We start from the raw sequence: 27,434 nt of genomic DNA, 5'->3' as shown, positions 1-27,434 counted from the left end.
CCAACCCCTGTGATCATGCAGGGGCCGGACAGCTGCACTTCAGTCCCAAGTCATTGTGCCCTACTTGGTGAGGAGAGGCAGGGGTGGCTTCAGCACTGTGTCTGCTCCTCAGTACCATATCTGTGGCATCTATCCTGGGGGCTTGTGAAAGTTCCTGTCTTCCACTGTTGGAGGGGCTGTGGCAGTTGGCACTGGGGTTATCAAGGATCCAAGACCCATGAGGCTCCTAACACATAGTCCAGCCAGCTCTTTGTGTAGGTCTGGAGGCCTGGGGGGAATCTGAGGGCTCTCTTGTGCCCAGGGTTGCAGAGGTGCAGAATGGAGAGTATGGATCCTTAAGAGGCTCTCACTTATTCACCTTTTCTCTGTGCCAAGGAACTTCCCACAGCTCTGCACCAATTCTGGGTGGGTGACTGCCTGGCTTTGCTATTCTCTGTTCTCCATAGGTCCCATTGCTTCCTTCATAAATCTTGACATTATCTCATAGGTGATCCACTTGAAGAGCTAGTATTTACTTTCCACTTTGTTTCCTCTCCATGAGAATGACTCACACAAGCTTCTTCTAACTAGCTACCTTGAACCAGAACCCTTAATATGATCCTTGAGACACTTTTTTTATTGATGTCCTGCTGCAAACTTGCAATTTGTGGGCTGAATTGATTCAATCCAAGGAGAGATAGCACAGATGCTGTGTGGAGTGAAAGCCCACCTAACACATTCTGATGGAATGTCCTTAGTCACTGCTGAGTTTTGAAGCATTCCAAGGAAAACACACAAAGCTTAAGCCCACACACTTGGCACTGAACTGGGTAGAGTGAGGATGCTCTAAAAGCAAACCCAGGAGATGGAGGTGGGTGTGTTTATGTTTTTAAATAACTGATTCATTTAGTCACTCAAATATCTAATATATGTTTGTGCCCATCTATGGTGTTTGAGACACAAGAGAAACAATTGGGTTATCAAAGTTCTTGCTTTCATGGAGTTTATATTTTCATACAATTATATAGTCAATAAATGGATAAATTTTTATGTTGGAAGTTGGTAAGTGCCCAGGGGAAATGGAGCAAGGTAAGCAGAACTGAGAGTACAGAGGAGGGGTAGGGAGAGGGTTACTCCATTATACAGGTGGTCAGGAAAAGGCCTCTCCGATATAGTGACTCTTGAGTGGTCTAAAGAACTCTGTCTAAAGCAAAGGACCAAGTCATTCAGATGTCTGCCAGAGCAATTAGAGCTCCAGAGCTGTGATTTGGTCATCTATCCATCCTCAGTGCCTAGCACAATGCCTACAAGTGGCAATTCAATAAATGTTTGCTGAATGCATCCAGCCCTTATAATGATTCTTTATAGCATACTATTAAATATTCTGACCCAAAGATTAGATTAATTGTAGTTCTAATGTCAAGATAAAGAGAGAACAAAAAGTCCCCTATCTCTCCGCATACATAACTTATATTCTAGGCTTAATCTGACATTCATTAATAGGAAAAAAGCCATAGAAGGCACATCATTAGCCAATGACTTTCTCTACTTTCTAATTAATTCAAAGAACCTCTAAATATGTATAACTCCATTTAATTTCGCTTATGCTGTTTGCCTCTCTGCCTCATGGTATGAAAACAGCAGCTAGTTAAGTAATCATATAACACTGGCTCCAAGAATTACCAGTCCTATGATGCACCCATTATAAAGTAAGTAATAAATATTGCTGCAATTTTGTAGTGGCTACATAAATCTGCCTAGATAATATTTTTCTAACATGTTCTTGGGTTCTCCGTATCAACTATATGGAAATCCACCTGCCCTGAAATTGCCCTTTATTAGATGAACAGGGAATCCAAAAAATTATGCAAATGTGACCTTCTGGGAAGTGGTGGAACAGAAAAACATATAGCATCAGCTGTCCAAGAGTATTTTGCCCACACTTCTTTTTTTGAATAAAGAAGCAAATCGGAGCTATTGAGTTTCAATAAAATAATCAAAATCATTGTTTTCATTGTGTTTAGTAGTATTTGCATGAAATATATTTTCCTATAATTTTACTTTCAGTCTTTTTGCATCTTTGTATTTTAGATTTTTTTTTCTAAAACCATTTAATTGGATTGTGTTTCTCCAGTTACTCTTCTGTTATCTAGCTTAAAAATATCTGCGTTTTTGAATGAAGTCTCAAACCTCTTAGATCTAACATAATTAGTTATGTATTTCAACCTCAATTTTGCACCTTCTTTTGTATTTTTCATTTATTCAATCCATTCAATGATTCATTATTTTCTCATTTCCATTTACTGTTTCTTTATAATTCTACTTTTCCCTCTACTAGTGTTTAAGTTACTTGCTTGATTTTGAGCATTTTAATGGTACCTAAGAAATTACAAAATCTATAGAAGATTGAATACAATTACATCCTACCTAGACCATACAACTTCAGAACACTTTTTTTTTTCATTTTTACCCCTCCAGCAGACTTATATTAACATAGTTGTGTTATTTAATTCAATTTTATTTATTTTAACCTTACGGATTTTTTTTTTTTTTTTTTTTTTTTTTTTTTTTTTTTGAGACAGAGTCTCATTCTCTCACCCAGGCTGGAGTGCAATGGTGTAGTCTCAGCTCACTGCAACCTCCACCACCTGCGTTCAAGCGATTATCACCCCTCAGCCTCCTGAGTAGCTGGGACTACAAGAGTGTGCCACCACATCTGGCTAATTTTAGTAGAGACGAAGTTTACTAAAATTTAGTAGAGACGAAGTTGGCCAGGCTGGTCTTGAACACCTGACCTCGTGATTCACCCACCTCGGCCACCCAAAGTACTGGGATTGCAGGTGTGAGCTACTGCACCCTGCCTGGATGTTATCATTTTATACCGTAATGTTGTTGTCATGGATAGTCTGTGAGCATCGTTTATTATTAGTGCTCCATTCTCTGCCTCATTTGTTTGGGTCAGAGGTAGAAGCCTGAAACCATCTTGCTTTGGCTTATTTATCAATAAGATTGCAGTTTACATTTCACCACTGGAAGGCACTCACCATAGGTTGGAAAGCATAAAAGAGCAGACACCATCATTTCCCTGGCAAGACAGGGCAGACATATGGCTTTTGGCAGATAAAAGATAAGAGGTTGTGAAAGTGGTTTTCATGCAACTCACTACAAATCATTTCTTTCGGATGCCATGCACCTAAGGTAATTGGCAGAGGTGTCATATAGTTTCTGTGATTTATGACCTTCTAATCTCTGTAAAGTAGCTTCTCCAATGTTCACTAGTGTAGCTCTTAATTTTTGTATAAACCTCTAGTTCTCTTGATTTAAATTATTTCCTTTTTGAAATACTTCAAGTGTTTTCTCTTTCCCAATATATCTTGACTCACAGTGTTAAGAGCAGAAATTTGTTCTATGAAACATTTATTTGGGAATCAGTGATAGGTTATTTGACTTGGTAAAATATGAAATAATAAGCTCATGCCAATAGATAATGGGATATGGGTATCCATGAATAAAACAGTAACTCAAATTGTCACCTCTACTTACCAGGAATGAAATACCTATTTTAAACAAGACTTTAGGATACTAGACCACAGTATGGAAGAAGGATTATAAAGTCTATGAGCTAGAATTCTAACCTAGAATATGCTGGACAGTTTATAGAAAATAAATGACAGGGCTGGGCGTGGTGGCTCACACCTGTAACCTCAGCACTTTGGGAGGCCGAGGCAGACGGACCACGAGGTCAGGAGATTGAGACCATCCTGGCTAACACAGTGAAACCCCATCTCTGCTAAAAATACAAAAAATTAGCCCAGAGTGGTGGCAGGCCCCAGTAGTCCCAGCTACTCGGGAGGCTGAGGCAGGAGAATGGTGTGAACCCGGGAGGCGGAGCTTGCAGTGAGCTGAGATCACGTCACTGCACTCCAGCCTGGGTGACAGAGCGAGACTCCGTCTCAAAAAATAAAAATAAATAAGTAAATAAATAAATAAATAAACAAATAAATGACAAACTCAGGATTTTCTCAAATCAAGTTTAGCCTAAACCTCCTTCCATATTTTAAGTTCAGCCTAAAGGTTTCTCTGTACATCATGAATTCTAACAAGTGGAGGCATAAACAGACCGTAACTGACACTTGTGTCGGTCCCTGAGTTTTGGCCGATCAAATGCAACCAACCGTGTGAACCATATTCAAATAAGGCAAATGGCAAGCTGTAATCAATCTGGCTGTTTCTGTATCTCACTTCCATTTTCCGTATGTTGCGTTCCTTTTTCTATCTCTAAGTCTTTTAACAACATGGCTGCACCACAATCTCTGAGCCTACTCTGGCTCAGGAGGCTGCCCAATACATGAATAGTTAATTGCTCAATTCAACTCTTTTACATTTAATTTGGCTGAAATTTTTCCTCTATCAACTTCATTTTTCCTCTATCAACTTCATTTTGCATAGTTGAGATCAGGAGATATTCTATTACTGTCCTAATACAATATCCTAAGAGTGCTGATATTTTCTGGAATTGGATCCTGTGATATCTTAGTTTTTATTTTTGTTTTTGTTTTTTTTGAGATGGAGTCTCGCTCTGTCGCCCAGGCTGGAGTGCAGTGGCCGGATCTCAGCTCACTGCAAGCTCCGCCTCCTGGGTTCCTGCCATTCTCCTGCCTCAGCCTCCAGAGTAGCTGGGACTATAGGTGTCCGCCACCTTGCCCAGCTAGTTTTTTGTATTTTTTAGTAGAGACGGGGTTTCACCGTGTTAGCCAGGATGGTCTCGATCTACTGACCTCGTGATCCGCCCCTCTCGGCCTCCCAAAGTGCTGGGATTACAGGCTTGAGCCACCGCGCCCAGCCGTTTTTGTTTTTTTAGAAACAAATTATAAACAAGGATATCAGTTCAAGTGATTCATTTGTATGAGACCCTAAGAAACACCAGTAGGGGAATACAGAAGGAGATGGGAAAGGAAAGGCAATTTGTTGGAAGTACGTTACTAAGCAAGTTTCTGCTGTGGACACCTGGAGACCAATCTTGCTGGGAAATTCTGGGAGTCAGTGTAGAACATGCAGCTTAGAGTTATACCATTCACCATCCAATGGATGAGGTATGTTTATAGATCACCATCAACCAGTCATTAGTTGATACCTACGGGGAAGAGAAGAATTTACTCACACATTTATATCCTGTCAGGAGCATGAACTGAGTGGAATTCTACCACCAGAGAAAGTTCTCTGGCAAAAGCATGTAGCTGCCATTAGTTGGAAATCTGCTAGTTAGCACTGCCATGCTGCATCTCAAGATGATATGGGCAGGGCACCCACAATGTTTGACAGATGAAGGGTGCAGAATTATCAGTGCAGGTTCCTTTTGTGACAAGCATTTTTAAATTTCTTTGGGTTGAGCTTTGTCTCTTAATGTGTCTTTTTTCTCCTGTACAACCAAATCCAGGAAAATTGTAGGAAGAGTCCATAAAACATGAGTTTTGTAGTTGTACATTAGTGTTTTAAGTCACACATGTAAGTATGATGATAAACACCAGTCTTAATTTGGTAGAAATTAACTATCATTCCATTTCTGACACTGGTTACTTTTATGATCCCAGAAAATCTGCTTAAACTCTCTAGAAATGGAGAGATATTGATTAAGAGGTACAAAATTTTGGTTATGGAAGATGAATAATTTGTGGAGTTCCGATGTACAACGATGACTACTCTTAATAATATTGTATCATATTCTTCAAATTTGCTAAGAGGGTAGATCTTAAGTGTTCTCACCACAAAAAAGGAAGAAAGGAAGGAAGGAAAAGAGAGAATGAAAGAAAAGGAAAAGAGAAGAAAGTATAAGGAATGGAAAGGAAGGGAAGGATAGGGAAAGGAAGAAGGAGGAAGAAAGAAAATAAGGAAGAGGGAGAAAAGAAATGACAACTAGGAAATACAGGAGGTGACGGATATGTTAATTATCCAGTATGATGAATATTTCACAATGTACATGTATGTCAAGTATCAAGTTGTTCACCTTAAATATATATCATTTAACTTGTCAACTATGTCACCATAAATTTGGGGAAAATAAATTCTCTGAGCCTTAACTTTCTCATTGAAAGTAGATTAATACTGTCTATATGTGCAACTGATAACAATGAATGTAAGTTATATATGTGAAATAAATGATGAGAATTTAAAAGAAAAATGTTTTAGTAATAGTTAGTATTTGTTATTGTTGAATTTTTATGCAACCCCTAGTATTTCCTCTGGCAAACTGGATATATGTATTTGGATTAAAATTCTTCAGTAAATTTCTACCATCTGAAATCCAAACTCCTTAGCTAAACATTAGAAAACTTTTATTATTTGACGTATTTTACTTTCCCTGCCTTAACTACCTCTGGTCTTTGGATCAACTTCGTATTTTAGTGTCAAATATCTAAGTTGTTGTTATTTTTAGACCATCATTTCCCCCTCATAGCAGAGTTTTTGTATTCAAAACCTGTGCCCCCCTGCATAGATTTTTTTTCTTTCCTTTCCTGCTAAGCTGACATCTCAATGTCCTTCACATGTCATTCCTTCAGAACTTTACACCTGAAAATAAAGACTGAGCTAAACTCTTTTCTCTGGTGTTATCTAGCACTTTAGCACACCTCTGTGAATCTTGAATTATCACAGTCTGTCTCTCCACAGTGACTTTCTTGTGAGTATAGAACATGGTGCTTTAGTATATAGCAGTTGTATGGGGGATATTGCAGGGGATATAAAAAGTGTCATTGTTTTCGTCCTGAAATTTTGTCTGATTCCAAAGGTGAAAAAAAAAAAATGATTCTGATTGTCCTACATTCTAAATTCAGAAAACAGAAAATCATTTGTGGCACCTTGTCTATGTGGGGCTGAGAGGTGCTTCTTTAATAGAATTGATCCTGCCTCTGCTATCACACCCCTTTCCAATCAATGTAAGAGGGGGACTGGCAAGAGAGGAAGACACCAAGTGCTATCTCATAAGACAGGGGCAAGAGGTCACAAAATAGGGAATTCCAGAACCAGGTTCCATCTCTCGTGACGTGGAACTGATTTACATTTCTCATCTAAAAAGCCCCGCTATTCACAGGGCACCAACACGGCACCAATAAGAGAAAAGAAGAGAACAGATACCAACAAAAAGAGAACTAGAGCCAAGTACCAACTGAGAAGCCAGCAGATGTCTTAGTACCCCGGTCCTTGTTTCTGCTCCAAAATTAGAATGACAAGAACAGGGAAAGATGAATGGGAGCATTCTCTGAGGGTCATCCTCAAACCCTCTCCATGGCATGCCTTCAAGAAGAGGTAGGAGGAGGGATTTGTATTGCATGTGAATCTGAAACTTTGAAATAATAATAAGTTAAAACAAACAAACAAACAAACAGAATGAGACTCTTCAACAAACAAAACGACTAACAATTATAAAAAGAAGCTGAGATATAGTTAATAGATCCCCCTCTGAACTATCTAGGAAGGAGAAGTACACATAGAGGTAGTTATGGGAAACATAAAACTCTTCATGTTTATGTCTCCCAAAGGTTGAGAGATCATAATATGTCAGTAACAGTACTTTGTGAATGAGTTACTTGCTTAATGTTGCTGAACTGAATTGGGTGGGACCAGAGCTGGGCTGTGTGCCAGACATTTAGTTGATGCTGTGATAGATATAAAAGTGAGAGTGAAGCATTCCCTGGACAAAAGTATCTTAAATTCTTTGGCTTTGTTTATATCTATGGAAAGTTTTATACTGCATTCTGATTTGCAAGCAAAATAATGCCAGGAAAGGGAATCAAGATAGATCATTTTGTGTGTCAGAATCTCAACAAATAGAAAAATAATCATCCTTGGTTCCAGACAACAATTTTGTGCTTTAATGATTACATACAAAATGTCCTGAAGCTGAAGCTTATACAGTTATATATTCTCTCAAATAAAGCATATAGCACTGAGACTGATGTACAAATTACAGGCACTTTAGCAAAGGCTTCAGGTAGGAAGAATAGTAGAATCATGATATCCTTTCTTTTAAAATCAATCATAAGAAATCATGGTAAAGGGAATAATAGTATACTGTTTACATCAAATTTTGAGAAAATGGGGTTCAAGCTAGGTAAATTTCTTGAATAAATGAAGCTTGTCTTTTCATTTCTATTAAAAAAATTTTTTTGAAAGAAATGCTTTCAAAATGACTATGGTTGCTCCCTTTCCCTATATTAAACTAAAATATATCTATCCCAATATAACATGTTTTATCACAAAGTGGCACTTTGATGTATAAGGAATTGTTCCCAGTGTTCATTTTTTTTTTTTATTATTTTTCTTTATTCTGCCCTTCTCTGAAGTAGCTTTAACAGCTACACTTATTACCCCCCAAACTCTCATATTACTACTTCCAATTGGTGTTTTTCTATAATTTGACATAAAATGGAAAGCACTATATAAATGTGGTAGTGTTAAGAGAGAACTAATAATAATGGCAAGCTCTGTTAATATTTGCCTATTTAATTTGTTTAAATACCCAATCTTCTATGTATGGAGTTATTTGATTACGAAAGAATTAGTGAACTTTAGGGAACTGTCTCCAGCCCAACTTTTCTGTCTATTCTACAATCCGTAGTGTCTTCTCTATTTCCAGTTACATTGTATTTTTTTTATCACTTCATTATAGATCATATCCCTTCCTCTGAGTGAAAAATCCATCTCCCCCCCCCTTTTTTTTTTATCATTTCCACATTGCATTCATCATTCATACCCAGATCAGGAAAAGAATATTGCTTTCCTGACTGATTATACTGCATATTTAGAACTGTCCACACTGAATTATAGTAAATGAATCACACATCTAATCTCAAACATTGGGCCCTCCTTGAGAACAGGGATTCAGTCCACTTACAGTTCTAGTCTCACTGCAACAACTAGTTGCTAAACCAATGCTTGCTGAAGTCAATCACAAAGAAATGCTTTTTTCTTCTAAACTATGTTATGGCTTATTACCAGCTCCACACACTTAACATGGACAATTTTGTTTTCACTCATTCATTCTCGAATCAAGCCCTTATTATCTTCTGGCATTGTTCTTTTTGTGCTGTCTCAATTTACAGTTTCAATAGATACGACAGGATTTGGGTGGGCACAGGCAGGTTTGAAGGCAGGAGAGTGGGTAGTAATTAACATGGTGTTTTGAGAACTCCACCCCCAGAACAGAAGGAATGAAAGAGCTGTTTATTGTTAGTTTTTTGTTGTTGTTGTTTTTCCGGGGCTATCTAAAATGGGATGGCAAGAATCAGAAGACACTGTGCTCCAGCAATGCCAGCGTCCCCTTGTCTCCCTGATGCTTTACTAGCTTTCTGCTTTTTCCCACTTCAGGCCACATCATGACTTTCATGGGCCTGAAACACTTTTGCCTCCATGGGTCCTTTATCCCAGAAAAAAGTAACAAAAATTATACTTTAAAACTGCCTTGGTATGAAGATGAATATTCTTCACGCTGGGTTCCATTCATTTTATTCTTCTGATGTTTAAAGACATTAAGACATTTTTATGAGCCCCTCAAAGTATTGTGGACTGTATGCACAGTGCTATTGTGCCTGGTGTAGATGACTCAGAGCCTCTCCTCAGAGTATGTTTTTCCTTCTGGAAGACTCTTCCCTTTCCTTGACTAGCTTCTATTTACTTTCCTGACCTCAGCTTAAATTATTATTCTTAGGTGGTCTTTCCTGGACCTTTGTTAGCATTCCCCAACCACTCAATCACTGTGAAACCTAGATACATACACCATTTTTAAATCAATCTCTCTCGTGTGTGTGTGTGTGTGTGTGTGTGTGTATATATATATATATATATATATATATATATATATATATTTTTTTTTTTTGGAGATGGAGTCTCACATTATCGCCTAGGCTGGAGTGCAGTGGCTCCATCTGGTCTCACTGCAACCTCCGTCTCCCGGGATCAAGGGATTCTCCTGCCTCTGCTTCTCAAGTAGCTGGGATTACAGGTGCCCGCCACCACGCCCAGATATATATATATATATTTTGTATTTTTAGTAGAGATGGTGTTTCACTATGTTGGCCGGGCTGGTCTAAAACTCCTGATCTTGTGATCCACCCACCTCGGCTTCCCAAAGTAATGGATTACAGTGATAAGCTCTCTCTCATTTTATTTATTTATTTTTAATTATTATTATACTCTAAATTCTAGGGTACATGAGCACAACGTGCAGGTTTGATACATAGGTATACATGTGCCATGTTGGTTTGCTGCACCCATCAACTCATCATTTACATTAGGTATTTCTCCTAATGCTCCCTCTCATTTTTTACAAACATTAATTTCATTTATTTTTTTCCAGCTTTATTGGGATATAATTGAAAAATAAAAATTACATATATTTAGGGTGTACAATGTGATGTGTTAATATATGTGTACACCGTGAAAGGACTGCCACAGTCGGCTAATTTATATATCCGCCACCTCACACACAAAAGTTACCATTTGTGTGTGTGTTGTAAGAACACTTGAGATCTTCTATTTTTGTAAAATTTAAGTGCAGTATACAATAAATTATTATTAACCATTGTGTTTAACAACTACACATCTCCATATGAGAAACTGAACTTTAGTTACCTATGTAAGTGATTATTTGATTAAGGTCTGTCCTCTTCAATAGACTCAGCTCTCCCCAAAGGCAGCACGTGCACCTGATCTCTCAGGTATGTCCAAGACTTTGCTCCATGCTCTCCCTTTGTTGAAGTGTCAGCTTGCAGATATTTTCTTTATTGTATGAAGGGATTCACTGGTCCTTTTAGAAGAGATGCTCTTCTAAGGTGTTATCACACATGACTAGAGCCAAATGAGACAATCTGAGGAAATAATATCAGGGGGCTCTGATGAAAACAATCACTTTGAATTACTGCCCTGGTGTTGCCTGGCTATTCAAACTTAAGCTGGTCTCATTTTCTTCCTGAAGTTTACTTTTGTTTCTGTGTTTTAATTTATAATATGGAGGTTATAATAGCTGTACAAGGCTATTGCAAGAATTAAATAAGGTACAAAAGGAAAGACAAAACACTCTGGGTAGTGCTCCTATCTGTTAGACAGGAGAGGGATTGATACAAACAGGAGGCAGGGAAATACTGAATAGATGAGAGCAGTTCCCCAGCAAAGGCACACACTCAAGTCTGGAAACCCATGGGCCTAAATGGGAACAGGCATTCTTGTTTTCATGCCCAAATGTTGCCTTTGCCTGCCATGCTCCCCACATGCTGTATCCATATGAACCCCAGACTCCAGGCTCCATGAGCAGATGAACACAAGAGCAGAGGAGCAGAACAATACGGCAGAGAAGAAGCTAAGAGAAGGAGCATCTGAACATCGCGAGGAGTTCGTCTGGGAACGGTCAAAGAAAAGATTGGCCATGAGATGGCCAAACTCCAGGGGAAGATTATCTTCCCACTGCATCCCCTTTCCAGCTCCCCATCCATCCTTCTGAGAGTCACCTCCACCACTCAGTAAAACTCCCACATTCATCCTTCAAGTCTGTTTGTGACCTGATTCTTCCTGGACGCTGGACAAGGACGTGGGTCCAAATAGGACAGGGTGTAAAAGGCCACTGAGCTGATTTAACACTTAGCCATCTGCGGACAGCAACTGCTAAAAAGACATTAATTGTAACACACCCCTAGATGCCACCATGAGGCTGGAGACCAAATGTGTTCACTCCAGCTCCTGCACCTGCCCATCTGCATGCTCCCTGTCCTGTAAGGGGTTTGAGCATGCAGCCACCAAACAGACAAGCCACACCCCTGTCACATGTCCTGCGAGGGAGCCCCAGGGAACTCTCCTGTTTCAAAATCACAGTAGACTTTCTACTCCACGAATGTATGAAGGCTGACTGTACTACGTCCTTGAGTCAACATGGTTCTTTTTGTGGTAATAGACAAACTTGCACTGTATAACTCTAAACAGTTGTAAAAGCAGTAAATATCATTATTAACACTGTCACTATGTATTATGTATTTGTGTATTTTATAAAGTTTTATCTTTGTTTTGTCATCAGATCTGCATAGGTACCCTCATGACTTCCTTTACATTTTGAAGATGCTGCTGCTTCTTCCCGTTTCTCAGGCAGTGATGCTTCTGCGAAGCCCACTGATGGGTCCTGTGCTTGTCTGCTGTCCATGTCAGTTACTGAAGCAGCACATGAAGAGGTAGAACTCTGAGCACAATGTCATGAGAAAGAAACGAAGAAATAAGTTAGGAAAAGTAATATATCTTGAAAATAATCTTTTTGAATGAATTTGTTCTGACTTTTGAGAGAAGAAGGGAGTACTATACCAGGGACTGAGCAAACAGCAGTACGGATAACAATTCAAGGGAAGGCAAATTAGATGTTACATTGCAAGTGGCTTCGAGAATTGGTTATTAGGTCTCTGCATCCTGACAAAGATAAATATATTAATGGATCGTAGAAAGAGTGTTTGCTAAGAGCAAAAATAATCTGTCCACAGTGGCATGTCCAAAATGATTTCTGGAGAAAAAAGGGACGCTGGCTGTAAGATTGGTTTCTCCTATTAGAAAGAAACCTGTAAATAAAATTTCTTTTCTTGAAAAGAAAAAGGAAATATAATGAAAGAATAATTATGTTTCTGGTGATGGGATGTGGAACAGATAAAAATATTTAGCTGAGGCAATTATTTCCAGGCTGGTGTTTTGCTTTTGCTGCCTAAATTAATTGAAGAAATGTCTTCTAATCTTAAAGCGCTTGTCAGTCCAAACCTAAAATAGCCTTATGTTCACGTAGAGACTTTTAGAATTCTTAACCCATACAATGAGGCATTATATCTTTATCTACAGGCAGTTGGGATGAATTTCTTTAGCATCCTGTTCACTAAACTGAACCTCCAAGAAAACACAAAGGTTATATAATTACTTTCACTTATCCATTCAATGATTCATTCAATGAATTATTGAGATTGAAATATTGCATTAGATGCTTAGAATATAGCAGTTAATAAGGAAAACAAAGCCTCTGTTTTCTTCGAAATTCTATTATAGAGGAGAGGCCACCAGTTTATACTCTAGCTGACAGTGTAAGCTTTGATGGTGACAAAAATGGTACAGGATGATGGGTTTGACTGACTCTACACTTTAGACTAGAATGACCAACGAAGTTCATCTGAAGAGATGATATGTTAGTGAAAACATGACTAAAGAAAGGAATATAACATGGGAAATCTGGAGGTTGAAGCAGAAGAGAATGAATCAGGACAAAAACAAACAAACAAACAAACAAAAACCAACAATTGTAATGAATCCAAAAAAGAAATACTCCTGATGCAACAAGAAGGAAAACAAGGCCTGGGAGGGTCAGTGCCCTGAGTGGGGCTGATATAAGATCCCACAGGACCTGTGGAACAGGTAAAGAATTTGAAATTTTCCTGTGAACTCCTCCTCCTCCTCCTGCTAAAACCCACTCCACGGTACCTTTGCATGACACTATTTATGAAATGCTATCCTATCTGTTACTTCATTCAATACCATAATAACCTGGGCAAGGGTGGTATTCCTGTTTAACAGTGAGTACATGATGAGTGCAAATGAGTACACCTGCCTGAGATGCTATCACTTTTCAGCATGCCTGGTGTGCCTTGCAATTTGTCACTTCATTCATATGCATTAGCACATTAAATGCTTTCAGTAGTCATGAACATAAGCTTTCTGGTGTCAGGAATGTCCTTTATTCTTCCCCAAGCTAGTAAGCTTCTCCAATTTGTACATCCTTTCCTTACATCATTACCAACCTAAAGTATTCTCGCCTCTCTGTTCCCATAATAGCTGTTCATGGAACATGTATTATATTGCATTAATCATTGATCTCTTTGCCCATCTCTCTCTCACTGATCTATGAATTCCTCAATGACAGTGACTCTGTCTTTTTATCTTTAGTGTCTAGTGCAATATCTGTCTATCTTGTCATTATGAACAGATGACAAAAGAAATGCTCTAAAGTCAAAGTAAAAATGCTTTTTTTCCCTCAATTTCAGTTTCTTTTAAACTATTTTCTCACCCTAGTTTTGTCTAACATTTCCTGAGGGCCCCTTAAGATTAGATCTTTAAGTGTCTGCTTTGTGACATGGTTTGCTAAGGTGTTAATGGTTTCTAACGACTTTCCACAAAAGCCCAGCAAGGTAACACATTTGCAGGTAAAGCAATGTCCCCAAGAAGAAAGATTGCCTTAACCCAAGGTGTTCTAGGCTTCAGGCTCTGGGGAAAACAGTGATAACATCACTCGTTCTACCTGAGACTTGTGATCCCTAACACATGTTTATTGAGCCTATACAAAGAGCAAAGCAGAAGGTTAGGTGTTAGGGTTACAGTGAATAGGAAACACTGCCAAGTAAACTCACAATTACAAAAGCGTGCATTAGATACTTTCTATGAGAGCAGAAAGCACAAGGTGCAGTGAAGGCATGCAGAAGGGACATGATTTTCTGTCTTAAAGGACTAGGGGAGACTTACCAGGGAATATATGCATTTAACTTTGCCCAAATAGCTTTCATATCATATATAACCAAAAAATGTGGAACATTTTGCTTGAAGTAATGTCTAAGCAGAGTCTTAAAATTAAGAATTACTAGATGTAAATATGTCTATAAGTTTGTATGTGTATTTTGAGTAGAGGACTTGTGGTTTCAATTGAGCTCATTGAAACTGATTCAAACCAGATGGTATTAGCTCTGCTCTTACAGTCGATGTGTTTAACCTCCCTGGCTCTTAGCAAGGTCCTCTGGAAAATAAAAATTTTAAATAGCAGGTATTTATGTAATTATAGTGAGGGTTTTGAGAGTTGTGTGGCATAATTTACAAAATACTTACAAAAAAAACTAGGCAGTTGGCCTTTTCAATAAGTCTTAGCCTCTGTTAGCATTGCTATTATTCCTATTACCGTTACGGGACTAAGAGTAATAATTATTAGAGGTGATAAATGATACATGCAAATATTCAAAATATGTGAATGTTCTACATGCGCAAACTGAGGTCACAAAGTCATTATTTGGCTTATGCCCATGATGTATTTAAAGCAGAGTTTGAGGATGTGTTTCTCTTGACTATCCCTTTAGAGGCTTCTGTTTCCACAAAGTTATGCTCTGCCTCCCCTTCACTAAAGTGAGCCATCTTCTCTATTGGTGCTGAACCACATTGATCAAAATGTGGAAGATTAACCAACTACTGACCTCTACACCACCCAGAGACCCAACCCAGAAGGAAAAAAAGGTCCTGACATTAATGTATAATTCATTTAGAAATTAGTCTAGGGGAAATGAGAAGGATAAAATCTGGGGCATATTAGATAAAAGTTTCACTTTATCTTCTGAATTCATCACCTGCTTGGTATTGCTGACAAAAGAAAGAGAGCTAAGGCAGCATAGAAATGCACTGCTAGGAGAGATTAAATAGAGGGCACCCAAGATGGCCGAATAGGAACAGCTCCAGCCTCCAGCTCCCAGCGTGAGCAACACAGACGATGGGTGATTTCTGCATTTACAACTGAGCCTCTGCTGCTGATACCCAGGCAAACAGGGTCTGGAGTGGACCTCAAGCAAACTCCAACAGACCTGAAGCTGAGGGTTCTGACTGTTAGAAGGAAAACCAACAAACAGAAAGGACACCCACACCAAAACCCCATCAGTACGTCACCATCATCAAAGACCGAAGGCAGATAAAACCACAAAGATGGGGAAAAAGCAGTGCAGAAAAGCTGGAAATTCAAACAATCAGAGTGCATCTCCCCCTCCAAAGGAACGCAGCTCATCACCAGCAATGGAACAAAGCTGGACTGAGAATGACTCTGACGAGTTGACAGAGGAAGAAGGCTTCAGTCGATCAAACTTCTCAGAGCTAAAGGAGAAACTATGTAACCAGCGCAAAGAAACTAAAAACCTTGAAAAAAGATTTAACGAATGGCTAACTAGAATAACCAACGTAGAGAAGTCCTTAAAAGAACTGATAGAGATGAAAACCTTAATGGGGGAACTACGTGACAAATGCACAAGCTTCAATAACTGACTCAATCAACTGGAAGAAAGAGTATCAGCAACTAAAGAGCAAATGAATGAAATGAAGTGAGAAGAGAAATGTAGAGAAAAAAGAGTAAAAAGAAATGAACAAAGCCTCCAAGAAATATGGGATTATGTGAAAAGACCAAATCTACGTCTGATTGGTGTGCCTGAAAGTGACGGGGAAAATGGAACCAAGTTGGAAAACACTCTGCAGGATATCATCCAGGAGAACTTCCCCAACCTAGTAAGGCAGGCCAACATTCAAATTCAGGAAATACAGAGAATGCCACAAAGATACTCCTTGAGAAGAGCAACTCCAAGACACATAATTGTCAGATTCACCAAAGTTGAAATGAAGGAAAAAATGTTAAGGGCAGCCAGAGAGAAAAGGCGGGTTACCCACAAAGCGAAGCCCATCAGACTAACAGCAGATCTCTCGTCAGAAACTCTACAAGCCAGAAGAGAGTGGTGGCCAATATTCAACATTCTTAAAGGAAAGAATTTTTAACCCAGAATTTCATACCCAGTCAAACTAAGTTTCATAAGTGAAGGAGAAATAAAATCCTTTACAGACAAGCAAATGCTTAGAAATTTTGTCACCACCAGGCCTGCCCCACAATAGATCCTGAAGGAAGCACTAAACATGGATAGGAACAACAGGTACCAGCCATTGCAAAAACATGCCAAAATGTAAAGTCCATCAATACTAGGAAGGAACTGCATCAACTAATGAGCAAAATAACCAGCTAATATCATAATGACAGGATGAAGTTCACACATGACAATATTAACCTTAAATGTAAATGGACTAAATGGTCCAATTAAAAGACACAGACTGGCAAATTGGATAAAGAGTCAAGATCCATCAGTTTGCTGTATTCAGGAGACCCATCTCACATGCAGAGACACACATAGGCTCAAAATAAAGGGATGGAGGAAGATCTACCAAGCAAATGGAGAACAAAAAAAAAGCAGGGGTTGCAATCCTAGTCTCTGATAAAACAGACTTTAAACCATCAAAGATCAAAAGAGACAAAGAAGGTCATTACATAATAGTAAAGGGATCAATTAATCAGGAAGAGCTAACTATCCTAAATATATATGCTCCCAATACAGGAGCACCCAGATTCATAAAGCAAGTCCTTAGAGACTTACAAAGAGACTTAGACTCCCATACAATAATAATGGGAGACTTTAACACCCCACTGTCAACATTAGACAGATCTATGAGACAGAAAGTTAACAAGGATATCCAGGAATTGAACTCAACTCTGCACCAAGCGAAGCTAATAGACATCTACAGAACTCTCCAGCCCAAATCAACAGAATATACATTCTTCTCAATACCACATCGCATCCAAAATTGACCACATAGTTGGAAGTAAAGCACTCCTCAGCAAATGTAAAAGACCAGAAATTATAACAAACTGTCTCTTAGACCACAGTGCAATCAAACTAGAACTCAAAGACTAAGAAACTCAATAAAAACCTCTCAACTACATGGAAACTGAACAACCTGCTCCTGAATGACTACTGGGTACATAACAAAATGAAGGCAGAGATAAAGATATTCTTTGAAACCAATGAGAACAAAGATACAACATACCAGAATCTCTGGGACACATTTGAAGTAGTGTGTAGAGGGAAATTTATAGCACTAAATGCCCACAAGAGAAAGCAAGAAAGATCTAAAATTGACACCCTAACATCACAATTAAAAGAACTAGAGAAGCAAGAGCAAACACATTCAAAAGCTAGCCGAAGGCAAGAAATAACTAAGATCAGAGCAGAACTCAAGGAGATAGAGACACAAAAAACCCTTCAAAAAATCAATGAATCCAGGAGCTGGTTTTTAGAAAGGATCAACAAAATTGATATACTGCTAGCAATACTAATAAAGAAGAAAAGAGAGAAGAATGAAATAGACACAATAAAAAATGATAAAGGGGATATCACCACCGACCTCACAGAAATACAAACTACCATCAGAGAACACTATAAACAGCTCTATGCAAATAAACTAGAAAACCTAGAAGAAATGGGTAATTTCCTGGACACTTACACTCTCGCAGGACTAAACCAGGAAGAAGTTGAATCCCTGAATAGACCCATAGCAGGCTCTGAAATTGAGGCAATAATTAATAGCCTACCAATCAAAAAAGTCCAGGACCAGACGGATTAACAGCCAACTTCTACCAGAGGTACAAGGAGGAGTTGGTACCATTCCTTCTGAAACTATTCCAATCAATAGAAAAAGAGGGAATCCTCCCTAACTCATTTTATGAGGCCAACATTATCCTGATACCAATGCCTGACAGAGATACAACAAAAAAAGAGAATTTTAGAGTAATATCCCTGATGAATATCGATGCAAAAATCCTCAATAAAATACTGGCAAACTGAATCCAGCAGCACATCAAAAACTTATCCACCATGATCAAGTGGGCTTCATCCCTGGGATGCAAGGCTGGTTCAACATATGCAAATGTAGTTCAGCATATAAACAGAACCAAAGACAAAAACCACATGATTATTTCAATAGATGCAGAAAAGGCCTTTGATAAAATTCAACAGCCCTTCATGCTAAAAACTCTCAATAAATTCAGTATTGATGGAACGTATCTCAAAATAATAAGAGCTATTTATGACAAACCCACAGCCACTATCATACTGAATGGGCAAAAACTGGAAGCATTTCCTTTGAAAACTGGCACAAGACAGGGATGTCCTCTCTCCCCACTCCTTTTAAACACAGTGTTGGAAGTTCTGGCTAGGGCAATCGGGCAAGAGAAAGAAATAAAGGGTATTCAGTTAGGAAAAGAAAAAGTCAAATTGTCTCTGTTTGCAGATGACATGATTGTCTATTTAGAAAACCCGATGATCTCAGCCCAAAATCTCCTTAAGCTGATAAGCAACTTCAGCAAAGTCTCAGGATACAAAATCAATGTGCAAAAATCACAAACATTCTTACACACCATTAACAGACAAACAGAGAGCCAAATCATGAATGAACTCCCATTCACAATAGCTTCAAAGAGAACAAAATACCTAGGAATCCAATTTACAAGAGATGTAAAGGACCTCTTCAAGGAAAACTACAAACCACTGCTCAGTGAAATAAAAGAGGACACAAACAAATGGAAGAGCATACCATGCTCATGGATAGGAAGAATCAATATTGTGAAAATGGCCATACTGCCCAAGGTAATTTATAGATTCAATGCCATCCCCGTGAAGCTACCAATGACTTTCTTCACAGAATTGGAAAAAACTGCTTTAAAGTTCATATGGAAGCAAAAAAGAGCCTGCATTGCCAAGACAATCCTAAGCCAAAAGGACAAAGCTGGAGGCATCACACTACCTGACTTCAAACAATACTAAAAGACTACAGTAACCAAAACAGCATGGTACTGGTACCAAAACAGAGATATAGACCAACGGAACAGAACAGAGCCCTCAGAAATAATACCACACATCTACAGCCATCTGATCTTTGACTAACCTGACAGAAACAAGAAATGGGGAAAGGATTCCCTATTTAATAAATGGTGCTGAGAAAATTGGCTAACCATAAGTAGAAAGCTGAAACTGGATCCTTTCCTTACCCCTTATACGAAAATTAATTCAAGATGGGTTAGAGACTTAAATGTTAGACATAAAACCATAAAAACCCTGGAAGAAAACCTAGGTAGTACCATTCAGGACATAGGCATAGGCAAGGACTTCATGTCTAAGACACCAAAAGCAATGGTAACAAAAGCCAAAATTGACAAATGGGATTTAATTAAACTAAAGAGCTTCTGCACAGCAAAAGAAACTACCATCAGAGTGAACAGGCAACCTACAGAATGGGAGAGCATTTTTGCAATCTGCTCATTTGACAAAGGGCTAATATCCAGAACCTATAAAGAACTCAATCAAATTTACAAGAAAAAAACAAACAACCCCATCAAAAAGTGGGCAAAGGATATGAACAGACACTTCTCAAGACATTCATACAGCCAACAGACACATGAATAAATGCTCATCATCACTCGCCATCAGAGAAATGCAAATCAAAACCACAATGAGATACCATCTCACACCAGTTAGAATGGCGATCATTAAAAAGTCAGGAAACAACAGGTGCTGGAGAGGATGTGGAGAAATAGGAACACTTTTACACTGTTGGTGGGACTGTAAACTAGTTGAACCATTGTGGAAAGCAATGTGGTGATTCCTCAAGGATCTAGAACTAGAAACACCATTTGACCCAGCCATCCCATTACTGGGTATATACCCAAAGGATTATAAGCCATGCTGCTATAAAGACAAATGCACACGTATATTTATTGCGGCACTATTCACAATAACAAAGACTTCAAATCAACCCAAATGTCCATCAGTGACAGACTGGATTAAGAAAATGTGGCACATATACACCATGGAATACTATGCAGCCGTAAAAAAGGATGAGTTCATGTCCTTTGTAGGGACATGGATGCAGCTGGAAACCATCATTCTCAGCAAACTCTCGCAAGAACAGAAAACCAAATACCACATGTTCTCACTCATAGGTGGGAAGTGAAAAATGAGATCACTTGGACACAGGAAGGGGAACATCACACACCGTGTCTTATTGTGCAGAGGGGGCAGGGGGAAGGGATAACCTTAGGAGATATACCTAATGTAAATGATGAGTTAATGGATGCAGCACACCAACATGGCACATGTATACATATGTAACAAACCTGCACATTGTGCACATGTACCCTAGAACTTAAAGTATAATTAAAAAAAAGAAAAAAAAAAAAAAAAGAAATGCACTACTAGTATTCAATAAATTCCAGGCAGTTAGTCTTGGTAATTTTGATTTTAGGGATAAGTGTAACTGGATACAGAGAGATGCTGATATTTCTTTTCAAATAAGCAACGTATATGATGCATAGTAACAATAATACTCCAGCCTCACCCTTCTTTAAATCATTTTTCTGAACTGACCACAGCAGCTCAAGGGCTAACAGTTGATTCGAGGTGTATCTACTACTGCATCTGGATATAAGGATGCTAGGTTGAGAATCTGTACATAACCTCAAAAGAGGATCTTTAGAATATTTAAACAAAAGAAATGTATGACAACATTTGTGACTCAAAAAAGTTACTGAAACTGCAAGTTGGAGAATGTGTTACAAGGTGGTAAGACCAGAGATAGAAGCCCAGTAGGAGGCTATTGCAGTTATTCAGGTGAAAGACTATGAGTTCATAATTACAGACTTGTACTTGGTATTGAGACAAAAGAAAGGCAGGAAGATAGAGAAAATAGTGGGTGCATGACTGAATTTGGAAGAGTGAAAGTAAATTAATCAAATGGTGGAAATAAGTTGTGATGAGTTAAAGTGATGGAATGGAAAACCTGGAGAAGACAGAAGTTTAGGAATGAAAGGACAGCAGTGGTGTCCTGGTAAGTGTTTATCAGCTTGCTTTCTTTAAAAAAGTGATTATATTTATATATTTGTGTGTGTTCTTAGCATTTTATCTCTCTTAATATCTCTAAAATGTATAAAAGCATACTTATGTGCTTTTATAAATAATGATACAATTTATAAATAATGTAATATATACAATGGCATTTATTGTAATTTCTACACACCTATAACTTCAGTATGACCTGCTATTTCTTGCAAAATCTACCATAAGTTTTTAGAATTCTATTGCCAACAGGAGTGTCAGAAAAATAAACCCATGAATAAATGTTTGTTTAGTATCCACTTAAGCAAAGTCACTGGCATCATTGGCAAAAAAATGTAGTTCTAATATAAATGTCAGTTAATGTTTTTTCATTTATAATAACAAGCAAAATCAAAGTGAAAAAAGAAAGGTGTATGTCAGAACTTTACTTATTCGTCAGTAGGTCATGTGAACAACATCTTTGTTGAATTGGTAAGAGTTGTGTAATACTGGATGAATACTTTCCCAATATTTTGTGTTTTTCACAATGTAATAGTTACAAACATGACATACTTTTAGGTTTAATGTGTATTATTTATATTTTCTCCAGCACTTTCTTAAGTTTTGACAATCAACAAAACCATAAATCAAACTCAATTTGCAGCATTTTCCCATTTCTATGGTGGAAATACTCTCATCACGGCCTGCTTCAAGCGACCCATGTGACTTCACTGAATATGGAGTTGGTGTGGTGCCACCGTTATATCATATTCCCACCATACTCTCAACAGTATAAATAATATTAAAATATGATAAAATATTTTTATAAAGTGATGATTTTTATTATTTATCTTGATTTTTAAGGTAATTTATTAATATTTATATAATTACAATGATATAAATGATGTAATTAATATATTATATGTTATATAATTATAATTCTATAAGTTGATATAATAGATAACATAGCATATAACTATTTATAATTTATTATATAATTATAATTATTTGAATTTTTATAATTTAACTTTTTTTTTTTTTTTTTTCTGAGACAGTGTCTTGCTGTGTTGCCCAGGTTGGAGTGCAGTGGCGCGATCTTGGCTCACTGCAAGCTCCACCTCCCGGGTTCACGCCATTCTCCTGCTTCAGCCTCCCGAGCCGCCCGCCACCACGCCTGGTTAATTTTTTTGTATTTTTAGTAGAGACGAGGTTTCACCTTGTTAGTCAGGATGGTCTCGATCTCCTGACCTCGTGATCCACCTGCCTCAGCCTCCCAAAGTGCTGGGATTACAGGCGTGAGCCTCCATGCCCGGCCGTAATTTAACTTTTAATAATGGCTGTGTTTAACAGTTTGCAAAATCAATGAAAATTTATTTATTTATTTATTTATTTATTTATTTATTTTTATTTTTGTTTTTTCTTTCCAAGTTTTATTTTATGTTCGAGGATGTACATGTGCAGGTTTGTTATACAGGCAAATTGTGTGTTGTGGGTATTTGGTGTATAGATCATTTTGTTACCCAGGTAATCAGCATAATACACAATAGGTAATTTTTCAATCCTCACCCTCTTCCCATCTTCCATGCTCAAGGAGGTCCTGGTCTCTTCTTCATGTCCCTTCTTTGTGTCCACATTTACTTAATGTTTAGTTTCCATCTATACTTGAGAACGTGTGGTGTTTGGTTTTCTGTTCCTATGTTAATGTGGTTAGGATAATGGCCTCCAGCTCCATCCATGTTGCTGCAAAGGACGTGATCTTGGTTTTTTTGTTTGTTTGTTTATGGCTACATAGTATTCCGTAGTGTTTATGCACCCCATTTTCTTTAGTCAGTCCACCACTGATGGGTACCTACATTGATTCTATGTCTTTGCTATTGTGAATAGTGTTGTGATAAACATATGCATGAATATGTCTTTACAGTAGAACATTTTATATTTCTTTCGATATATATCCATCCAGTAATGGGACTGCTGGGTCAAACTGTGGTTCTGCTTTAAGTTCTTTGAGAAATCTCCAAACTGCTTTCTACAGTGGCTGAACTAATTTACATTCCCTCCAGCAGTGAGATACACATTGCACAGGGTGTCCTTTTTTCTGCAACCTCTCCAGCATCTTTTTTTTTTTTTTTTTTTTTTTTTTTTTTTTTTTTTTTATAATAGCCATTCTGACTAGTGTGAGATGTATCTCATTGTGGTTTTGATTTGCATTTCCCAGTGATTAGGGATCCTGAGCATCTTTTCATATACTTGTTGGCCACAGCTATGTCTTCTATTGGAAGTTTCTGTTCATGTCCCTTGTCCATTTTTTAATGGGATTATTTGTTTCTTTGCTTGATCATTCATTTAAGTTCATTATAGATTCTGGATATTAGACCTTTGCCAGATACATAGTTTGCAAATGTTTTCTCATATTGTGTAGGTTGTCTGCTTGTTGTGTTGACAGTTTATTTCGCTGTGCAACAGCTCTTTAGTTTAATTAGGTCCCTTTTGTTTACTAAATATATATAACTATTTGCTTTCATGAGCCAGTAAAATGACTGCAGCATACTACTCAATGCAAGTTTCAGTGCAGAAGAAGTAGAGATGGAATATGAAATCTTCAAGTAGGTCAGAATTGAGGCAGTATTATAAATGTCAATTTTTTATCTTTACATGTGAATGTGTGTATGTATGTAAGTATGTGCTGGGGTAAGGGTATGTTCTTAAACATTAAAATTTTCACTAAACTAACTTTATACCACCTGGATATTTTGGTCTGTGATTCATTTTCACTGTGTTGGACTCTGCCTGTGTTCCTTACTCAACTGTGGTTTCCACCTCCAAACATCTGTCAAGGGATGGTTGTTCTTGCACTAGATAGGAGGTTTTGATCAAACAACACAAAGGTAATTTCTAGGACTATGTCACATTGGTAGTGTATCTCACAAATAATAGAATGTCGTGGTAAATTTGGGTGCTTTCCTGCTTATTCCCTCATATGTAGGAATGGTTCTCTGTTGAACTCTCAAATGTGGGCATTTGCCTTTGCAAATTTATTCCCGCTATCAAGTAATTTAGCATCCTTAAGAAGGCAATGTTGAAGATTAAATTGTAATGAAGTTTTATTACTGATTTCAAATATAGGAGTGAATGATTTTGAAAGTCAGAAGAAAGGCTAATTTTGTCCTACTGAATATTGCAGACACCTTGATCCAATTTTATCTCTGAAGCTTATCCCTGTGCACTCTGGCTGCCCCAGAGGCTATGGCTCTCTTGGGAAAAAAATTAGCCACTGAGGAGGGTTTAATGACCCTGACAGTCTTCCATGGTTCCTTTGTGCCTCTTAGCAGCTGGGTGTAAAACTCTCCCCAGGGTCTACTAAAACAGTAAAATTTCAGAGTTAGCTGAAAGGCAGTTCGAAAGCATCTAATCTAACTTCCACTTTTCATACATAGAGCTATTTGGATTCAGAGATGCAAAGATGGAGAGGTTGCAGAGCTGGAGTTGAAGGCCAGGTGTCTGCATCTCTATCCAGGTAGACTTGTTCCTATCACAGAGGTCCCTTCTACAGACCGTCGGACATTGCATAGGGTGTAACTAAAATTTAGATGGTGGTGTCAAGATTCAGTTCCAAGGTATTTTAGCAGAAGGGTAATCAAATACAAGAAATATTAGTATAAACATACCTATGGGTGTATATAATAGAATATCTGAAAATGGGTAATTTATAAAGAAAACTAATTTATCTCTTACAATTGTAAATGCTAAAAAGTCTTGATGAGGGAATTCTCTGGAGAGTCTCAAGGTAGCACAAGGAATCACATGGCAAGGGGGCTGGGTGTGCTAGCTGAACCCTCATTGCCTCTCCTCATAAAGCCACCGGTCTCACTCTCATGATAGCCCATTTACTCATTAACCCATTAATCCACAAATAGTTCAATCTATTCATGAGGGCAGAGACCTCATGACCAAATCACCTCTTAAAGGCCTCACCTTGTGATATATTACATTGAGGATTCAATGTCTTGTCTTTTTTTTTTTTTAACCTTTATTTTAGATTTGAGATTACATGTGAAGGTTTGTTACATGTAAACTTGTGTCACAGGGCTTGTCATATAGATTATTTCATCATCCATGTACTAAGCCTTATACTCAATAGTTACTTTTTTCTTTTACTTCACCTCCTCCCACCTTCTACCCTTCGAAAGGTCTCAGTGTGTGTTGTTCCCCTCTGTGTGTATATGTATTCTTATTCATTAGCTCCCACTTATAAGTGAGAATATGCAGTGTTTGGTTTTCTGTTCCTGTGTTAGATTGCTAAAAATAATGGCCTCCAGTTCCATCAATATCCTTTCAAAAGACATTATCTTGTTGAACCTAAACAGTTCAACATACAAAAAACAACAACTCCACTAAAAAGTAGGCATGATTTTTTTGATATTCATGTCCACTTTTTAATGGGGCTGTTTGTTTTTCACTTGTTGAATTATTTAAGTTCCTTATAGATTCTAGATATTAGATCTTTGTCAGATGTATAGTTTGTGAATATTATCTCCATTCTATAGGTTGTTGGTTTACTCTCGCTGTGGAGAAGCTCTTTAGTTTAATTGGGTCTCACTTTTTAAATTTTTGTTTTTGTTGCAATTGCTTTGGGGAACTTAGCCAACAATTCTTTGCCAAGGCTGCTATTAAGAAGAGTATTTCTAGGTTTTCTCTAGGATTTGTAGAATTTAAGGCCCCACATTTAAATCTATACTCTTTCTTGAGTTAATTTTTATATATGGTGAAAAGTAATGTTTCTGTTTAATTCTTCTGCCTGCCACTAACCAGTTATCACAGCACAATTTATGGACTACAGAGTCCTTTCCCTGTAGCTTGTTTTTGTCGACCTTGTCAAAGATCAGATAGGGCTGGGCGTGGTGGCTCATGCCTGTAATCCCAGCACTTTGGGTGGCTGAGGCAGGCGGATCACGAGGTCAAGAGATCAAGACCCACCTGGCTAACATGGTGAAATCCTGTCTCTACTAAAAATACAAAAATTAGCTGGGTGTGATGGCATGAGCCTGTAGTCCCAGCTACTTGGGAGGCTGAGGTAGGAGAATTGCTTGAACCTGGGAGGTGGAGGTTGCAGTGAACTGAGATCGCACCACTGTACTCCAGCCTCATGACAAAGCAGGACTAAATCTAAAAAAAAAAAAAAAAAAAAAAAAAAAAAAAAAAAAAAAATCAGATGGTTTTAGGTATAGGGCTTTATTTATGAGTTTTCTGTACCATTCCTTTGGTGTATGTATCTGGTTTTGTATCAGTATCATGCTGTTTTGGTTAGTGTAGGCTTGTAGTATAGTTTAAAGTCGGATGGTGTGATGCATCTGGATTTGTTATTTTTGCTTAAGATTTCCTTGGCTATTCAGAGTCTTTTAGGGTTCCATATAAATTTTAAAATAATTTTTTCTAATTCTGTTAAAATGAGGTAGATATTTGAGAGAAATAGGGTTGAATCTGCAGATTGCTTTGGGTAGTATGGCCATTTTAATGCTCCTTCCAATCCATGTGCATGGAATATTTGTCCATGTATTTGTGTCACCTCTGATTTCTTTCATCAGTGTTTTAAAGTTTTCTTTTTAGAGATCTTTCACTCTCTTAGTTAGCTGTATTCTTAGGTATTTCATTTTCTTTCTGGTATTGTAAATGGGATTGTGTTCTTGATTTGACTCTTAACCTGGACAATATTGTTGTATACAAAAGTGACTAATTTTTATGCATTGATTTTGTATGCTGAAACATCTATTCTAAAAATTTACACAAATTGGAACACCTAGTTTTATAAAATAGATGCTTATTGGCCTATGAAAAAGACATAGATAACCACAGGAGAGGAGTGGAAATGTTCAGCAGTTCACTGATAGCAGTAGACAGGTCATCAAGGCAGAATACTGACAAAGAACCCGTGGACTTAACTTGATACTTGACCAGTTGGACCTAATAGAC

This window comes from Chlorocebus sabaeus, chromosome 8 (assembly GCF_047675955.1).
Source record: "Chlorocebus sabaeus isolate Y175 chromosome 8, mChlSab1.0.hap1, whole genome shotgun sequence".
In the NCBI taxonomy this organism is placed as follows: domain Eukaryota; kingdom Metazoa; phylum Chordata; class Mammalia; order Primates; family Cercopithecidae; genus Chlorocebus; species Chlorocebus sabaeus.
Note: the sequence above shows the minus strand (reverse complement) of the source record.